This window comes from Pleurodeles waltl, chromosome 8 (assembly GCF_031143425.1).
Source record: "Pleurodeles waltl isolate 20211129_DDA chromosome 8, aPleWal1.hap1.20221129, whole genome shotgun sequence".
Lineage (NCBI taxonomy): Eukaryota > Metazoa > Chordata > Amphibia > Caudata > Salamandridae > Pleurodeles > Pleurodeles waltl.
The window spans coordinates 591,163,953-591,183,526 of NC_090447.1; positions in this window are offsets into that span (position 1 = coordinate 591,163,953).

The window sequence follows — 19,574 nt, forward strand, 5'->3', positions numbered from 1 at the left end:
CACAGGCTGATTTTGGATTGTGTGTGACTTACCCTGACTAGAGTGAGGGTTCTTGCTTGGACAGAGGGCAACCTGACTGCCAACCAAAAACCCCATTTCTAACAGTCTCCCAAATACTACTTCATAGGGGCTAAGGCCAAGTCGGGAGTGTGGCACTGACCTAATAGACAATAATGCCAATGGTAATGCATCCGGCCAAGTTAAGGATGTGGAAGCCTGTATCTTCGCTAATTTCAGCTTCAATGTAGCATTATACCTTTCCACCAACCCTGCTGATTGTGGGTGGAAAACCGCATGGAACTTCTGTTTGATCCTTAATCCTTTCAGGACATACTTAATAACTTCCCCAACAAAATGAGGTCCGTTATCACTCCATAAATGTCTGCAAACACCAAACCTAGGGAAAAATTCTTTCAAAAGCACCTTCGCTGTGGTAATGGCAGTATTATCCTTTGTGGGGTACGCCTCTATCCATTTACTGAAGCCACAAACCACCACCAAGACATACTTTAAATTGTTGCAGCGTTCAAGCTGAATATAATCCATTTGTAGAACTTCAAAAGGTGCAGTTGGTGTAGCAAACCCTCCTGCAGGAGTACGTGTCCCCTTTCCAGGATTGTATTGTAAGCAGATCAAACAAGACTGTACTACTCTCTTAGCTGTACTGGAAATTTCTGGATGCTCCCAAACTTGCGTAAGCAACTTCGTTATTGTTGAAGCTCCAACATGTGCCAGCCCATGTGCCATCTGAACCATAGGTTGTACAAAAGCTATAGGCAATTTCCATTTATCCATCTGCTTATTCCGCCAACAGCCATCATCATCCAATTCTCCATCTTTAGACCATTGCTCATGTTCTTTCACAGAAGCAGATTTCTGTATACCTAATACGTCTTGTCTAGCATTATGCCAACGTTCAGCTTGTGACTTCACTACATACATAGAAGTAGTACTTCGCTGCATCACAGTCTCACGTGCTACACGGTCTGCAAGAGCATTACCTTGCCCTATCTTATCGGTCACTTTCATATGTGCAGTACATTTCACAATAGCTAGTTTATTTGGATATGTCAATGCAGTCAAGAGGTTATGCACTAATTCTCCGTGCATTATCTGCATCCCGTGGGATGTGAGAAAACCTCTCTCCTTCCAAAGCAAACCAAAATCATGAGCCACTCCAAAAGCGTAGCGGCTGTCTGTGTAAATGTTCACACTTAAATCAGTACTAAGCTCACATGCTCGTGTCAAAGCTATTAGTTCAGCTGCTTGAGCTGACTTCTGTGGTATACGATCTGTCTCCACTACCGTGTGTATTGTGGTGATTGCATATGCAGCTGAGGTCTACCATCTGGCAACTTCAAACAAGACCCATCAACCCACAGTTCCCCGTCTACATCTAAAAGGGGCGTATCTTGTAAATCAACACGACCCTTTGTCTGTTCTTCGGTAAGGAATATACAATCATGTGTTTCTTGTGACTGAGGCTGAGTCACCGGATATGGCAACAAAGTAGCTGGATTTAGTGTCGCACATCTCTTCAGTGTAATGTGAGGAGCCAACAATGTCAACTCATAACCTGTCATACGAGCGCTAGTTAAATGTTGTGTCTTTGTTTGATTTAAAAGAGCATCAACCGCATGGGGTACTAGCACCAACAGCTTATGTGACAAAACTATCCCTTCACTCTGACGTATTGAGACAGCTGTTGCGGCAACTGAACGAAAACACCCAGGCAACGCTCGAGCGACAGGATCAAGTACTGCTGAAAAATATGCACAGGGACGCTGCTTATTGCCATGTGTCTGTACTAAAACTGACAATGCACATCCATCTTTCTCGTGTACGTAAAGTGCAAAAGGCTTCATGTAATCTGGAGTACCTAACACTGGTGCAGAACAAAGGGCTTGTCGCAGCTGCCGGAAAGCAGTCTCACATTCATCTGTCCATGGGAGGGGCATTGGAGTATCTTTAGTAAAAAGTGCTAGCAAAGGTTTGGCAATGTGTGTAAACCCTAATATCCATTGCCTACAAAAAGAAGTAAGACCAAGGAATGCACGAACATCTTTCTGAGTAGAGGGTACTGGTGTGTCTAAAATTGCTTGAATATGATCTGATGTAAGTGCACGGCCCTCCTTAGACAAAAGGTGACCTAAATAGGTTACCTTTGGTCTACAATATTGCAATTTCTTTCGTGACACTTTATGATGGTGTGAAGCAAGAAAAGAAAGTTAGGACAAAGTGCACTTTTCACATTGCTCCGGGATATCAGCTGCCAACAAAATATCATCAACATATTGTATGAGAGCCACACCTTCAGGTAAAACAAAAGAATCAAGGTGTCCAAAGTCATAGTACAAGAACTAATTGCTCCCTCAACTTCCTCATAAAAGGCGGCTGGATTTTTCAGCGGGTCAGGTAATGCTGTTTTAAGTGCCATTACATCTGCCCTATTCCAAGGAGTATACACCAAATTATAAATAAAATAACCCTTAGCATCAACAGAAGTTTTATCATCACTTGTACCCAATCCTTTAGGAGGAACATACAAAAGCGCGGCCTCCCGCATTGGTTTCGCGTGAACTATCATAATCTTATCTGTTTCAAAGATGGAAGCTTGCTCCCCTTCGGTCTGAGATGCTCGTGCAACTGCGTCCGCAGCCCTTTTCTCTTCTTGCAAACGGACTGCCACAATACGTAATTTCATTAAAAGCCTGATTGCATCAGCCACCTGGGAGAAAACAAAAAGACCATCACGCATTTGCTTATGATCAGCTGCTACATCATCGGGCTCTAACTCATCGGAATATTTCCGATATAGTTCAATAACTTCTGAGCCAAATGCCTCAGTAAAATATAGCTGCTCCTTTTCCGTCCACCCTTTCATGTTGTCTAAAAGTTCAGAAGCAGAAACAACGCTACGAATTGTTTTACGAGCAATAGATCTAAGCTCAGACAAACGGTCAGCAGGCAGCATAGAGCGACTGTCCCGCATCTTCTGTTGCTCCGAACTGGAGACTTTAGGTAACTCATGAGGGGCAGAAGGGACGACATACGGAGGTGGAGGGCGATCTAGTAACAATAAATCATCATGTGGTTTATTAAGTATAGGATAGAGAGGTTGCCTAACAGTGTATTGGCCAGTTACCTGTAGCTTACATTCTTTCTCTTCTAGCTCCTTTAAGTCATTTATTTCTTTCTTTCTCATTTCCAATGCTTTCACATATACATTCTTCCGCTGCTCTTTCTCAAGCAAGGCTTGCTCACGCTTCACTCATCCACGCGCTTCTTTCTCCCACATTCGTACACAGTCAAACATATCTTGCCTAGACTTTCGCTTACACATACATTGTTCCACATACTCAATCTTTCGCAAATCAAATGACCCATGCATAGGCCAACGTAACTCAGGATCCGCGCGGGTGTATTTATTCCATAATGTGCTGTACATTATAGAAGAAAGACCATGTTTAACATACATAACTCTATTTGGCGTCCCGTCTGGGGGTGCCGGTTGCGATTCTTCCAGTCTCAAATTGGTACCATTACAAAAGCAACACATCCTACGAAGTGCGCTAAAAACAGGCATGCCAGAAATAGTGCAGAATATGCAATATTATAATCAAAGTAGCACTTAAGGTGCCCTTCAAATCAAAATTAAATTGGAGAAAATTCTCCTCATTACCTGCCTATATAAATTGCAATTTATATATCAAATCCAAAGAATACAAATTGACTAGTCACCCAAATCATGAGAGCCACAGTAAGTAGTGCTAAACTACATTACCAAACACAGGCATCAAAACCCACAGCAAGTGCCGTAAAACGGCTCTTACCAATCACAGGGTGTCCAGGTTCCAACTGCCAAGTTCTAAAATCGACCAAATGGTCACTGCATGACGAATGAACAAAAAGGATCTCAGTCGAGGACCGGCGCCACCTGGATAGTCAAGTCAGGAGGAAGGGAAAAACGCTGTGGTTGCCAAGACTCGGGTCTCCTCAGGCATTGATCGTCCGCAGTGAGATCCCAATCCTTCGTCGCGACCAATCCGTTGGGCATCCGAGTCGCCGATGAGCCCCTGTTCGGGCACCAATTTGTTGAAGTAAGCCTCAGCAAGGCCTACTAGTGCAAGGGGTTCACCTTTCTCTGCACAAAGTCCTCAGACCATGTAGGAAGAAGTTGGCACAGAAACTGGAATAAAAGACAAAAGTTTATTAACCTCATGAGGTGGTACTACAGTTCAGACAGCACCCTTGGGTAATGTCTGAAGTAGCACACTGAACTGAGAGAGCATGGTCCTTTTATACCCACACAGGGGCTAAAAGGAGATGGTACAATTATGGAAACAAGACTTGTATACATGTAAGGTCATGTGGAAAATGCACAGTCGACAGGTAGGAGGAGCTAACAGTTTCCAAGGACTAACAGCTGCAGACCTTACTGAGCATGTGCGAAAGTAAGAGATGCTAAATATAACTTGTCACTAGGCAGATTTCAAGAGCAGTTAACAGAAAGGTAGGGCAGAGCACATGGTGAGCACATGGCAGCATGTAGCATAGAAAATGGCTGCCATGAATACAAAATGGATTCCGCAAAATGTTCACAATAGTTACTAAATACAAGATGTCTTCTGCTAATGCTTAATCTAATCACTGCTAAATTACAACACTCTGCCAGTGTGTCTGTGAGCCCTCCTCCCAAAGTACACAAACGCAGGCACACACCAACCCAACAACCATCCACCTCACAACAGACTCCAGCCCATGCACCTTCACCCAAATTCAGCAATCGTACACCTCCTACAACCACTACCTCTTCCTCCACTCCCAAACCCACTCCATCTACCCGTCCCAGTGTGTGTAAAAAAAATTCCTGGCTAACATTGACCTCTTCCCTACACCTCCCCGTCCGTCCGTCCCATAGGGCCAGGCTTCCCAGGTCCCAACCCAGCACCTCAGCCACCACTTCACCGGGCACAGTGGTCCCAGCAACAGCGGGCTTTTGGAGTGCTATAAAATGAAATACACTTCCAAAAAGAGAAAGAAAGACAGGTTGAACACTAGGGAGTACTAATTATTAGGAGCAAGAGTCCTCACACACCCTATTGAGTGTCATGCTTCATCATCAGACGTGCTTCTCATCAGACCGGCGCTGCAATGTCTGACGGGCACCCCCCATAGGGGGGCTCTTTGCCGGAGAACTTTTCTCGATGATGCCACAATACCCCAAGAGTGAGTAAGGAGAAAAACAGGAGAGATCAAAAAAAGAATAAAATTGGCTCAAGACACTAACTGAGTACTATGTTTATTTGTCTGTGTTGGGTGATGGCCAATATTAAAAATATAACCAGAGAGTGAGATAGAGATAATGCTCAACCACTCTCTAACACTGTATACGACAGAGAGGAGGTCAGGGACTGCCAGACCTACCTCAGACTAGGGTCAACATGTTTTGCGTCTCTGTGGTCCAAAAGGATCCTCTGACTCTTCTTCAGGACCTAATGTATTTTAAACTTCTCCAACTATAGACTAAATTGACTCCTGCAATCTGTAACTGACAGTCAAAAAGTACCACCAGTCACTTACGCGAGTCCAATCTGACCCGAACTTTCTGTTCCTATTAGTCACCCCTCCCAAGTTGGGATAGGGATTCATGGGATTACACAGGCCGTTAGCCAGGCTTACAAACACTTTGTGACATCCTGGAGGAGAGTGAAATGACCTACCCCTGGCCGCGCTCCCGAAAAGTGAGCCAGGCATCAGGGCAGCCAGTGTGCCACGGAGCGAGGGCAAGGACATTCCGCCACCTTCGAAAGTAAAAAAGTTGCCCACATCCCGGAGGGAGAAGGCCAAAACACCTGCCACCAAGGGCTCAGGGAAACCAAAAGGGGATAGTGGCAAGACAGCTGCCCCACCTACCAAGGTGGGGAAGGGCCAGAAAATCAAGGGCAGGTCAGGAGAGGGCATGGTGGCACCCACTATGGGACCAGTGTCACACCTTCTGTCTACGTCGACGCCAACCGGTACGGTGGAGAAGACCGCCACCTGCACCGCCACATGCACCGCCACCAGCACCGCAGTCCCTGGGCCCGCCACCAGCATCGCCGCCACTGAGCCCGCCACCAGCATCGCCACCACTGAGCCCGCCACCACAGAGCCTGCCGCCAGCACCGATGCCAGAGAGGCCGCCGCAAGCACCGCTGCCACAGAGTCTGCCACCAGCACCGCCACCACAGAGCCCACCGCAAGCACCGCTGCCACATAGTCTGCCACCAGCACTGCTGCCACAGAGTCCGCCACCAGCACCGATGCCACCGAGGCCGCCACCAGCACCGATGCCACAGAGGCCGCCGCCAGCACCGATGCCACAGAGGCCGCCGCCAGCACCGATGCCACAGAGGCCGCCGCAAGCACCGCCGCTACTGACACCACCGCAAGCACCGCCAGTGGCCCTGCGACGTCCTGAGCCAGTGGCACCACTGCAGACATGGCTGCCATCCCCACTGGTCAGTCTGGTGGTCAGTTCTAGGAGCCTGGGCAGCTTCCATGATGCAACACCTTCAGTGGAGAAAGGCATCCCCTACCTCAGTCCTTGGCAGGATGAAGCACTCTGGGCACAAAGCCCCCTCCAGAACCAGTGGAGAAAGGCATCCACTACCTCAATCCTTGGCAGGATGAAGCACTCTGGGCACAAAGCCCCCTCCAGAACCAGTGGAGAAAGGCATCCACTACCTCAGTCCTTGGCAGGATGAAATACTCTGGGCACAAAGCCCCCTCCAGAACCAGTGGAGAAAGGCATCCACTACCTCAGTCCTTGGCAGGATGAAGCACTCTGGGCACAAAGCCCCCTCCAGAACCAGTGGAGAAAGGCATCCACTACCTCAGTCCTTGGCAGGATGAAGCAGTCAGGGCACAAATCCCCCTCCAGAACCAGTGGAGATTGTTATCCACTTGAGAGACTGTGGCTTTGCACTCCCCAGGATAAAGCAGTGGGCAACCCACCCACTGGAGAGACTTGAGAGACTGTGGCTTTGCACTCCCCAGGATAAAGCAGTGGGCAAACCACCTACTGGAGAGACTTGAGAGACTGTGGCTTTGCACTCCCCAGGATAAAGCAGTGGGCAAACCACCCACTGGAGAGACTTGAGAGACTGTGGCTTTGCACTCACCAGGATACAGCAGTCGGCATGGAGCCCCCTCGTGGAGCTGTGGCGTCGTGCACTCATCCGGCTGAGGTGCACCCCCTTCCCCCTGAGGTGCCTGTTTCATTTCGATCTGATGCCCCTGCAGTGTTCTCTCCATTTGATGTCTGGTATCGAGTGTGGGCCTCGCCCATGCATTTTAGGCCCAGTGGTCCACGGACAATTATTGGTGCACTATCTGGACTTGTGTAGTTGGTGTGCATAATTGTATATACTGTATATCAAGTTTTGACTACTGTTTTTTTCATGATTACAATCGTTCAACTCATTTCCTTTTGTCCTAGTGTTCTTGAAAGGGGGGTGTAAATGTAATGTTGCAGCATGTATTTGTGTGTATGGTGTTGTGGGTGTGGGTGGGGGTGGGGGTGTTGTGTGTTGCATGTGTGTGTCATCTCTTTTCCCTCCCCCCTCTCCTGTGTTGTAGGTGCAGTACTCACCGTGGTCGTTGCTGTCATCTTTGTTGCTCCTGATAGAGGAGCAGGAATGCCATCGCAGGGGGTATTTGAAGTTCTGGCTCCATGGCGTCCTGGTTCCTCGTGGGGTGTGGAGAGGTGAGTGTTTTCCCTTACAAGTCCTGTTTCCGCCGTGTTTTTGTTCACGTTGGTTCAGCCCCGGAAAATGTGGCGTATTGGCCTCTCATAATAGTGTGGGCGGTACATTGTCTTAGGCCTGTCTGTTGGCGGTGACCGCCACGATGTTTGTTTCTACCGCCGTGGCGTTCAGAGTGTTGAAGTGGCTGTCTATGTTGCCGGTTTCCGCCATGGTCGTGATTCCATTTTGTTTTCCGCTGGCCTGTTTGCAGTATTACCGCCGCTTTAACACTGACCGCCAGGGTTGTAGTGAGGGCCTATAATGAATTGTGCAGCACACATAGAAAGAGGACTATGATCTATGGATTGTTTTTGTGCAGGATGTTGTCCCTTCCTGCACAAAAACAATCCTGCCTGTAATGTAGGCAGCCTTGCACCATGGCACAAGAGTACCTGTGTTGGCACTGGGCAGCGCATAGTGCACCAATGCTAAGAGACAAAGAAATTAACAATAGCTTTGTAAAAATGGCACATTTCTTCAATCTCCCTTTCATGCAGTGCAGTCTGTTGTTTTGCTGTGCTACGTTCCGTTGTGTGAAATGTAAGTAAATCTGCCCCAAAACATCTGATTGGACAACCCAGTCCAATAATAAGCTAAGCAGACTATAATCACAAGAAATACCATTAGGGCGTACTGAAAAATGATAAATTGCACGTCGATGTTTCTCATAACACATCATCCACCACATTGCTACATGTTGTGTCTCATAATATGAAAAACACACCTTGGTGGCCATCACACAAGGCATGGAAATACTTCCCACATTGGATTACAAAATAAAGATAACATCCTACATGAATACTAAGTGCAAAACAAATGTGCAATACAATAAAATACAATATAACATTTATCACTTGTGCATGATTAAGATTTGTTTTGGTCCTATTAAAATCTTTGTTTCCATTACACTTTAGAATAATAAAACAAAATGTGACTCATTTCTCCTTTTGTAACTGCTGGTATATATTGAAATACTTATACAGTTAATTTACAGGTGTTTACAGTTTTTGTGATTTAAAGACAAATTGACATCCTACAGTATTTTCTTTTGCACACCTTGTACACAGGGCCACTGGAAATATGTGGTTCTGGGGCCCCAGAATTATGTGATTCAGCAGCTGCAGTGTCTGCCGCATAATTATGAATTTACCTCATTTTCACACAATCTTTCATTTGCTAAATAATCTACAAATTTCATAATCATAATTTGTTTCTAGCTAAAATAGATGAAGTTATTAAAAATGTAGCAACATGTGCTGCCATGCAGTTAAAGGTCCTAATCAAAGGTTGACTGGTCACTTTTCAGTTACTTACAGTGAGCAGTATTTGGAGGTGATAATGGAACTAATAAAGCAAAACCTTTGCCCAGACAGTGCTAACATGTGCAAAGTGACAAAATAATGTGATACTATTAAAAAACGTACTGCGTTAAACAAAATAACTTTTTTTTACTTGCATATGTTAGTCAATATTGCTGCATAATTTAGGCCTCCACTGCTGCATAATTCCTGTGGGCCTTTCTGTACCACACAGAGATTGCCACATAGTTCATTTTATAAAAATCGCACTTTTCACTTAAAGGAAGACAAGTGAACATCTTCATAATAAAAGAATAAGCATCAGTTTGTCAGAAGACAGCCTATCTTTTATTTAACCTGTCTTGGAACACGCAGCAAATGTAAGAACATAAAACCAAAATTTAAATGCATTTTTACTGCTCATTCACCTTTTGAACTCCAGCACATCTATGCTGTGCCAGGTGCCTCAGTCGTCTGGGGGGGGGGGGGGGCAACAATTCATATAGCCTGGCCAGGCCCTCAAATGCCTACCCCCCTGGCTATGGCCCTGGTCTCCACAAACCTTTTCTGAAAAGCAGCAGGTACCGTAAGGTTGCAGAGAAATGTATCAGTTAGTGTAACAGTTCACACAAGGGGAATTACAAATGGAGCACAAACCCTGTGAGCTGAGATCTATACGTTACGTGGTTATTTGCTAAATCACATGTTTCTTAGAGATCGTTCAAGATTCCCAACAGCAAGCTTGCATTCCCAATTTTAAATGCATTTATGTACATTGCAGTGTTTATAAAGTTGGGCTTAGCAGGAATTGCATATAGGAAGGGGAAAGCAAGTACAACTGGTTAGTAGAGTAGCACCTTTCACCCTTAGGTTTCCATCTCTACCCCTTCTTAAGAAGGCTGAGGAGGCCCCTAATATAGTGGTCAAAGACTAGCTCAAAGAACTGAAGTCCACATCTTTTATTGATATTTTCCTGAAAACAAACAACGATTCTTGTTATGACTCCCATTTCTTCCTCAATGTGAGCACATCTGGCTCTTAATCATGGTATTAAATCGTCCATCAACACATTGTTCTGAGAATGTTAAGATGTTTAAAACATGCAATTCACCTCCCACCTGCCCCACGTGGCCTACACTTAAATTCACATGAAGTTGTTTTTCCTATTACTAATTCTATGGGGAAAATGAACTGGGTAAAAATCCCCACAACAGCTCAGACTTCCACATTCCTGATTTGATTCTGAGGGACATGGCCTAGGACCACCATGTGGCTTAATCCACCACAACACAAATATATTTGTTGCCCAAGTAGCCCAGCATCAGTCGAACTAACAATATTCATCCCGACATCCTGAAAAGGTCCCCCTGCTATTGCAGTGGTAGCAGATCTGACCTTGGTTGCAATGATTTGACCTCCAGATTTATAAGATTTCTTGCAAAATAGAAATGTCTAAAATAACATTGCCACAGGTGTAGGAAGATAATCAATATGGTATTCTAAAGTGATCAGCTATTTTTTCTTTAGTCCATATCTGAAAATATTGAACATTAGTGTACTGTCTTCTGTCTGCCCCATAGCTCTGTAGCAATTGTTCCATTCAGAACAGTTCAAATGCAGATGTCCCTGGTCTCACATCAGAACTTGCTGTGGTGCTGAATGGGACTTGTGTTGAAGTCAATGGCAGGAAGCCACTGGTGACAAGCAACCATTTGGAGGTAGTGCTAGGAAACCATTGCAGGGTTAATGTTGTGTGGGTCCTGGGAGAAGGCCACAGCAGTCAATTCACTTCTACCCGGTCTGTGGGATCTGGCTGCAGGGTTGTCCTGGCTCCCTGTGGTGCTGAACAGGACTCACGTTGGTGCTAATTTTACCACTTACATAATGTTGCTGATGATGGGATGCAAAATCTCAGCTGGGACTGGATTGCAGATGTCAGATGCAGGTTGCATGCTGTGCCCTGCACCAGCAGTGTTGATTGTATGGGTCAGTTATTGGACTGGCAACCCCCAAGCCTTGGCAGCAGTGAGGGTGCAGAAATCCTTTAGAAAGTTCCCAGGGTCCAAGGGAGTGGTGTACATGAATAAAACCTGGAGGCAGACCCGACTACAACACCCAGAAGAAACTGTACCATCTGTTTTTTGACAATCCCATGGTGAGTTCATTGATTGGTGAAGATTCAGAATCTGTGGGTGTTTCTACCTGTAGTTTGTAGGGGACTAGTACCACTAGCCCAAGGGAGACTGAAGATGCTTCTGGTTTTCACACAAGTCCCTCTGGTGGGGGTGATGGATTTCAGCCAACAACGAGGGTCAATCATGCAGTTCCCAGTCTTTTGCCTCAGGGACAGATTATCCTTCTTTTGCCTTGGTCCAGTGGGCAGAGTTGAGTTATCAGTGATGCAGAGCTCCTCCTGGTCCTTCTTCAAAGTTGGTCAATCAGATCTGAGGTTCTGGTGTTAGAGGTGTCCCTTAAATCAGGGATTTAGTGGAGTTAGGGGTGTGGAGACTTCTGGGCAATGGGCAACTAACTCCTACAGCTAATCCGCCCCTGAGGTGACCACATCCAGTGGAACAGGTCACTTTTAGCTGCCCAGGACCCTCTATTCTGCACCTCCTAAGATGGCACAAATCACAATTTAGTGTGCATACTGGGCTGCCCACCATAGAGGAGTGGTCAGCCTGCTGGGGGGGGGTGTACAGTCCCTCATACCTAATTTCCCACCTGTTCATGGGAAAATGTGCCTGGGGGCAGGAAGATGGCTGTTTCCTCCACTGGGAAGAGCACAGATGACCATAAGGGGCGGTGAAGCCTCACTAGCCTGGCTGGGAGACGTGACCTCCTGCCAGCCTCCGCCTTTGTTCCTGACCTCAGGAAGTGGTGCCCAGGCTGCCTAGTAGGAGGTCAGAAATCTTTCTTGGCAGGGACAGTCATGAAAAAGCACGGCCTGCTCGTCAAGAGCACACAGGAGGGTGGAAACGGATGGGGAAACCCTAGTGTGACACCAAGGTGCATGTCAGCCGTCACTTGACACCAGATTCACGTTGGGGGAGAGAAAGCATGTTGTTTGACACCAAACTCGACATATCTAGATGGTAACAAAATTAAGCTAGCAGCCTGGTCTGACTGGGCTTAAGTCCCATGTTATCCTTTGGACCAACCTGCACTGATAGTATACATTAATGGAAAGGATGCTATAGAGACATAGAAGCTCAGGCTTATATGTCTGAAAATTAAATATAATGTACCCTGCCTTCTGGGTTGTAGAGGACTTACTTAGGGGTGTCTGACATATATAGAAGGCAGGGCATGGGATTCATGATAAGGGGGCACAGTCAAACTAGAGCAGTTTGCAGCGATGGAGCAGTCTGCAATGGCAGGCCTACCACCAGCAATTTGGGAGTGTCACCAAGGGTGGCACAAACACGGGCTGCAGCCCTGGGGACCCCTTTATCACTGATGCCCTGGGTACCATCTACTAGGGCCTTATAAGGGGGTAAAGGCTTGTCAATCAGGAATTCACCATGTTGACATATTAATTTAGGGAGACAGCAAAATCCTGCTTTACAGGCTTCCACTGCACTAACAGAGTCATACACATTAGCACTGGGGGCACAAAGTGGGGGATGACAATATTTAAAGGGGGAATTTCCTACTCCCTGTGAGAAAGTAGCCTCTTTCTAGCATGGTTCCCCCCACTTTTGGCCTGTTTGTGAGTGTGTGTCAGTGTTTTTTTACTGTGTCACCGGGATCCTGCTAGCCAGGACCACAATGCTCATAGATAAAAACCAATATGTCAATATGTTTTGCCTGTCTCACTGGGATCCTGCTAGCCAGGACCCCAGTGCTCATAGTTTGTGGCCTAATGTGAATGCCTGTGTAGTGCATAACTGTGTCACTAAGGCTCCTCTAACCAGAACGTCAGTGCTTATGCTCTCTATGCTTTTAAATTTGTCACTGTAGGCCAGTAACTTCATTTACCAATTTCAGTTGACATACTGGACCCCACTTTTAAGTCTCTAGTATATGGTACCTAGGTACCCAGGGTGGTGGGGTTCAAGGAGATTCATATGGGCTACAGCAATTCTTTTGCCACCCATAGGGAGCTCAGAGAAAGCCTTACACAGGACTGCCATTGCAGCCTGTGTGAAATAGTGCACACACTATTTAACAGCCATTTTCACTTCACTTAAGTAACTTATAAATCACCTATATGTCTAACCTTCACTTGCTGAAGGTTAGGTGCAAAGTTACTAAGTGTGAGGGCACCCTTGCACTAGCAAAGGTGCCCCCACATAGTTCAGGGCCATTTCCCTGGACTTTGTGAGTGCGGGGACGCCATTACATGCATGCAATACATCTAGGTGACTACCTATATGTAGCTTCACAATGGTAACTCCGAATATGGCCTTGTAACATGTCTAAGATCATGGAATTGCCCCCCCCCCATTCCAAATGTGGTATTGGGGAGCCAATTCCATGCATCCTGGGTGCTTCACCATGGACCCTCGGTACTGCCATACCAGCTCACAGAGGCTTGCACTGCAGCTACAGCTGCTGCCACCTCACAGACAGGGTTCTGCCCTCCTGGGGTCTGGGCAGCCCACTCCCAGGAAGGCAGAACAAAGCATTTCCTCTGAGAGCAGGGTGCTACACCCTCTCCCTTTGGAAATAGGTGTTACAGGCTGGTGTGGGGTAGCCTCCCCCATCCTCTAGAAATGCTTTGAAGGGCACAGATGGTGCCCTCCTTGCATAAACCAGTTTATACCGGTTCGGGGACCCCTTCTCCCTTGCTCTGGCAAGAAACTGGGCAAAGGAAAGGGGAGTGACCACTCATCTGTCCATCACCTTCCCAGGAGTGGTGCCCAGAGCTCCTCCAGTGTGTCCCAGACTTCAGCCATCTTGCTTTGCAAGGAGTGGGGGCACTCTGGGGGGCTCTGAGTGGCCAGTGCCAGCAGGTGTCGTCAGAGACCCCTCCTGATAGGTACATACCTGATAAGGTAGCCAATCCCCCTCTCAGAGCTATTTAGGGCCTCTCCTGTGGGTTCTCTTCAGATTGTGCTTGCAAGTTTCCTTCAGGAATCCTCTGCAAGAACTTCAGACTCTTCTGACCTCGGATCAACCGCAGCCTGCTCCAAGAAACGGTGTTACTGCAACAAAGGCGGTCATTACAACATTGGCGGTGAAAGCCGCTTACCGCCGTGCAGATGACCACCAACACACCGCCGCGGCAGCAGAAATCCGCCACAGCTATTATGACCCACAGCACGGAATCAGCCAAAATTCAGACACCCACACAAGTCCGCAACACCAAAGGTCAGTGATAAACTGGCGAAAACAAATCCTCCACCGTCATACCAACAGAAATATGCCCACACTATCACGACACACGAATCCACGCAGCGGTCTTTCAACCGCAGTATTCCATTAGCGGTACACACCGCTGCGCTCAAAATACACACACATTTACAAAACACTACCACATTGGACAATTCGAAATACACACACCTGGTACACATACACACTCCACTCCCACACACCCAATACAATATAAAACACACACCCACATCACCCACAAACCTCTACGACAACAATTACTGAGAGAAGGCCAGAGAGAGACACCACCATCAACAATACTAGCATCCACAGGCACACAACACCATCACCCACATAACTTCTACGCACCTCACACTACACACAACTACATATCAGACATATCAGCACACTTATCACCCCACACACCACCCCACACATCACCTACACCACCCCATGGCACAACAAAGACACCCCAGGTTCTCAGAGGAGGAGATCAGGGTCATGGTGGAGGAAATAGTCTGGGTAGAGCCACAGCTATTCGGAGCACAGGTGCAGCACACCTCTATAGCTAGGAAGATGGAGCTATGGCGAAGAATAGTGGACAGGGTGAATGCAGTGGGACAGCACCCAAGAAATCAGGAGGACATCAGGAAGAGGTGGAACGACCTACGGGGGAAGGTGCGTTCTGTGTTCTCAAGACACCACCTGGCGGTTCAGCGGACTGGCGGCGGACCCCCACCTCCTCCCCCACAACTAACAACATGGGAGGAGCAGATCTTGGCGATTCTGCATCCTGAGGGTCTCGCAGGAGTAAGTGGAGGAATGCACTCTGGTAAGTCAAATCTTAACTATTTCATCCCCCACCCTACCTGCATGCCAGCACATACCCCCACCCTCACCCCATCTCTCTAACTCCTCACAAATGTACCAACATCACAAACCACACATCCTAACACCAAGCCCTGCATGCAACAACAAAGCATGGACACCCATCATCAAAGCATGCCCACTGCATATACCCATACACCCCCCTAAACCACCATCACACAAGGTCCCACACAGGAATGCAAGCACTGGGGTACACGGTCACCCACCCATTGCACACCATGGCACACACAGATGTAATAAACATCCTTTTATACCCCTTCAGGACCCCTACCCAACGTCACCGGACAGAAGGGTCCACACATGTCCACACCACCAACAGAAGAGGCCCACAGTGATGACAGCACCTCTGTCCAACTGGATCTAGATGACCAGCCCGGCCCATCGGGGACCTCTGGACAGTCGGTTCCCCTCACCCAGTCACAGGCCACCACAGACCTTCCTCCCTCTGGAAACACCAGCACAGCACCCACCCAGCGGGCCCATACCTCCGTCCCCAGGACACATCAATCAGCAGTGTGTCCACCACTACAGGAAACCCAGGATAACCCACCACCCCAACAACAACAGGGACCTGGGGGCAGTGGTAGTGGGCACACGGTCTAGAGGACGGAGGCCCAGGAACACAGGGGAACTGGGAGGGCTGCTGTGCGACAGGGTGCGGACAGGCCCAGGGAACTCACTTCACGAGGCCCACTCCAACATCATTGGAGCCTACCACCACTCCCAGGAGACAATGGCAACGGTACTGGCCAAGTTTCAGGAGACCCAGCGCCTGCAGGAGGAACAGTATTCGGGCTTCAGGGAGGAACTCAGAGCCATCAATTCCACCCTGGGCACCATCGTAGGGGTGCTGAAGGAATTACTCAACACCAGGAGGGACACTGTGGCACTACAAGGGGCACCTGACACTAGCATGGATGATGAACTGCCCACCACCTCCGCCGGCACTAGTGGACAGGAGGCACCGCCACAGGACCACCACACCAGCACCCCACCCCCTGCAGAGGGAGAACCACCCCGCAAATGGTCCCTGAGATCCAGGACAAAGACAGAGAATGATGCCAAGATCTCCGCCAAGAAATGAGACCACCCTGATTGTCATTCTTCTGTCCCACTTTGTCACCCTGTCCATCCTTAAACTGCCCCAGCTCCACTTCCTATGCCCATTAGGGCAATGCACCTGTGTGACTAATAGACTGGACTCTGCCATGGACATTCCTCCATCATCAACCCTCACCATTTTGCTACCCCCTCCAATATTGAGCACTTAAATAAACACCCTTAAAGAACAAAACAATCTGGAGTCAGTCTGTGATTTCCGAATACTGTATTAGCAGTCACTGTGGCAAAAAGCTCTTTCATTTGTAATGTCAACATACCTATGTCACACAGCTGTAGTCCATGAGGAATCAAAGCAGATGTCACACTGTGGGACCCACATCTGTGAAATCGTAAGGGAAAGTGACAACTCAGTGACCATACACTGGGTGAAAACGTCAGACAGTAGAAAGGTAGTAGTGTTTAAGTACATGTAGTAGGCAGGTCTGTATTCTTACCTGTGTTTCACTGGAAATATTGCTGGATCACTGAGTCCCTGTTGTCCATGTCTTCTTCTGCTTCCTCGTCTTCACTGTCCACAGGCTCCACAGCTGCAACAACACCGCCATCTGGACCATCCTCCTGCAGAAAAGGCACCTGTTGTCGCAAAGCCAAGTTGTGAAGCATACAGCAGGCCACGATGATCTGGCACACCTTCTTTGGTGAGTAGAATAGGGATCCACCTGTCATATGGAGGCACCTGAACCTGGCCTTCAGGAGGCCGAAGGTTCGCTCGATCACCCTCCTAGTTCGCCCATGGGCCTCATTGTAGCGTTCCTTTGCCCTTGTCCTGGGATTCCTCACTGCGGTCAGTAGCCATGACAGGTTGGTGTAACCAGAGTCACCTGCAAATGGCGAGGGACAATTGTTAGACACACACTAACCTGTAGGGATATCCCCAGACCCACACAACCATTCCCACTGACTTTCTTCCAGGTGCTCACCTAATAGCCACACACGGTGCCTCTGGAGTTGACCCATCACATAAGGGATGCTGCTATTCCGCAGGATGTAGGCGTCATGCACTGAGCCAGGGAACTTGGCATTCACATGGGAGATGTACTGGTCTGCCAAACATACCATCTGTACATTCATAGAATGATAACTCTTCCGGTTTCTGTACACCTGTTCACTCCTGTGAGGGGGTGGACCAAAGCCACATGTGTCCCATCAATGGCACCTATGATGTTGGGCATATGTCCCAGGGCATAGAAATCACCTTTCACTGTGGGCAAATCCTCCACCTGAGGGAAAACGATGTAGCTCTGCATGTGTTTCAGCAGGGCAGACAACACTCTGGACAACACGTTGGAAAACATAGGCTGTGACATCCCTGATGCTATGGCCACTGTTGTTTGAAATGACCCACTTGCTAGGAAATGGAGCACTGACAGCACCTGCACTTGAGGGGGGATTCCTGTGGGATGGCGGATAGCTGACATCAGGTCTGGCTCCAACTGGGTAAACAGTTCCTGGATTGTGGCACGGTCAAGCCTGTATGTGATGATCACATGTCTTTCCTCCATTGTTGACAGGTCCACCAACGGTCGGTAACCCGGAGGATGCCGCAATCTCCGCACTTGCCCAGCGGACGGTGCCTATGAAGGACAACAGCGAGCACAGAGTCAAACAACTCAGAGGTACGTATCCACAGCTTACACAGAAACCATTCATAATCAAAAAGTGGCCTGTATGTGTGTTGAGTCTAGGCCTAGGTATGTGTGACGCAGTTGAAAATGTAGCCATGTCGGCCCCTGAAATGGTGGCTGCCTGACCTGTAAAGTGGGACAATGGGATGTGAGGTAACTGCGCTGACGTTGTACACCGTTGCGGTAGGCGGTCGAATACCGCGGTGCAATGCTGCATTGGTTAACATTGGACCCTATGTGTCCCAGGAGCCAATGACGATGTACGCCGGCGGTGACGGTACACACCGCCGCGGACGTGACCACCATTTTCTATCTGTTCAATCACTCGATATCTGATCTTCGACAGGAGAGGACCTACACTGCAAGTGCTGCTGTGACCTCGGTCTGGAAGAGACAATGGCTCGAGTGTCTGGGGAAAGGGCCCCTGCCTTCACATCGGAGGAGTTGGAGAAACTCGTGGATGGGGTCCTCCCCCAGTACACGCTACTCTACGGTCCTCCAGACTAACAGGTAAGTACACTGGGAGCATGCTGTATGGGCTGTGCCTGTGTTGAGAGGGGTGGATGTAAGAAGGAAGGGGGGAGAGTGCGGCGTGCATGAACCGACGGTGAGGTCAGCGCCCACCAGAAAAAATGCATTTGGCGTGCCATCGCCAAGGACGTCCGGACCCTGGGGGTCTACCACAGACCGAGCACCCACTGCCGGAAAAGATGGGAGGACACTCGCCGCTGGAGCAAGAAGACGGCGGAGGCTCAGCTGGGGATGGCCTCCCAACGTGGGAGGGGTGCCCGTCACACCATGACCCCCTGATGTTCAGGATCCTGGCGGTGGCATACCCGGAGTTGGATGGGCGCTTGAGGGCATCACAGCAGCCACAAGGGGGTGAGTACACTCTCATTCTGCTGATTTTGCACGCAGTGGAGGGGTCTGGGTGGGGGAGGTGGGCTGTGGGCTACCCTAGGCCAGGGCGAGTTCCGTAGGCAAGGTCCCTCCGTAAGGCAGGCCATGTGGCACCCCACTGCACCTCTGTAGAGTGCCAAGTACACCTAGTCATGCCCCTGTGTCATCCATGTGTGCAGATGTCGTCCATAGCCTAGTAGGCCATTTCCCAGGAATTGAACAGTGGAGCCCAAGAGCGCGGCGTAGTGCAGGGGGCTTGTGTGTCTGTCGTGTCCGCCAACGGTAGCGGTAATGCATGCACTCAACATGTCTTTCTTCTGTTGCCCCCCCTTTTTGTGGTCTCCCTGCTCTTGTGTGCATTAGCATCATCAGGCGGAGGAGCAGTGGCACCGGAGCACGAGGGGGCTGCATCCCACATGGCCATGGAGGGCCACACTACAGAATCGGACTTCACCAGTGGGACGCAGGACGAGGGGAGCTCCACGGCGGGGACAGGAGCTGAGACCATTGACACGGTCTCGTCCTCTGATGGGAGCTCCCTTGTGGTGGTGGAAACATCTGTGCCGCCCCCATCTACAGGTACAGCCGCCACCCCCCTTCCAGCACCACCCTCCCAGTAGCCCCTCAGCCTTTGC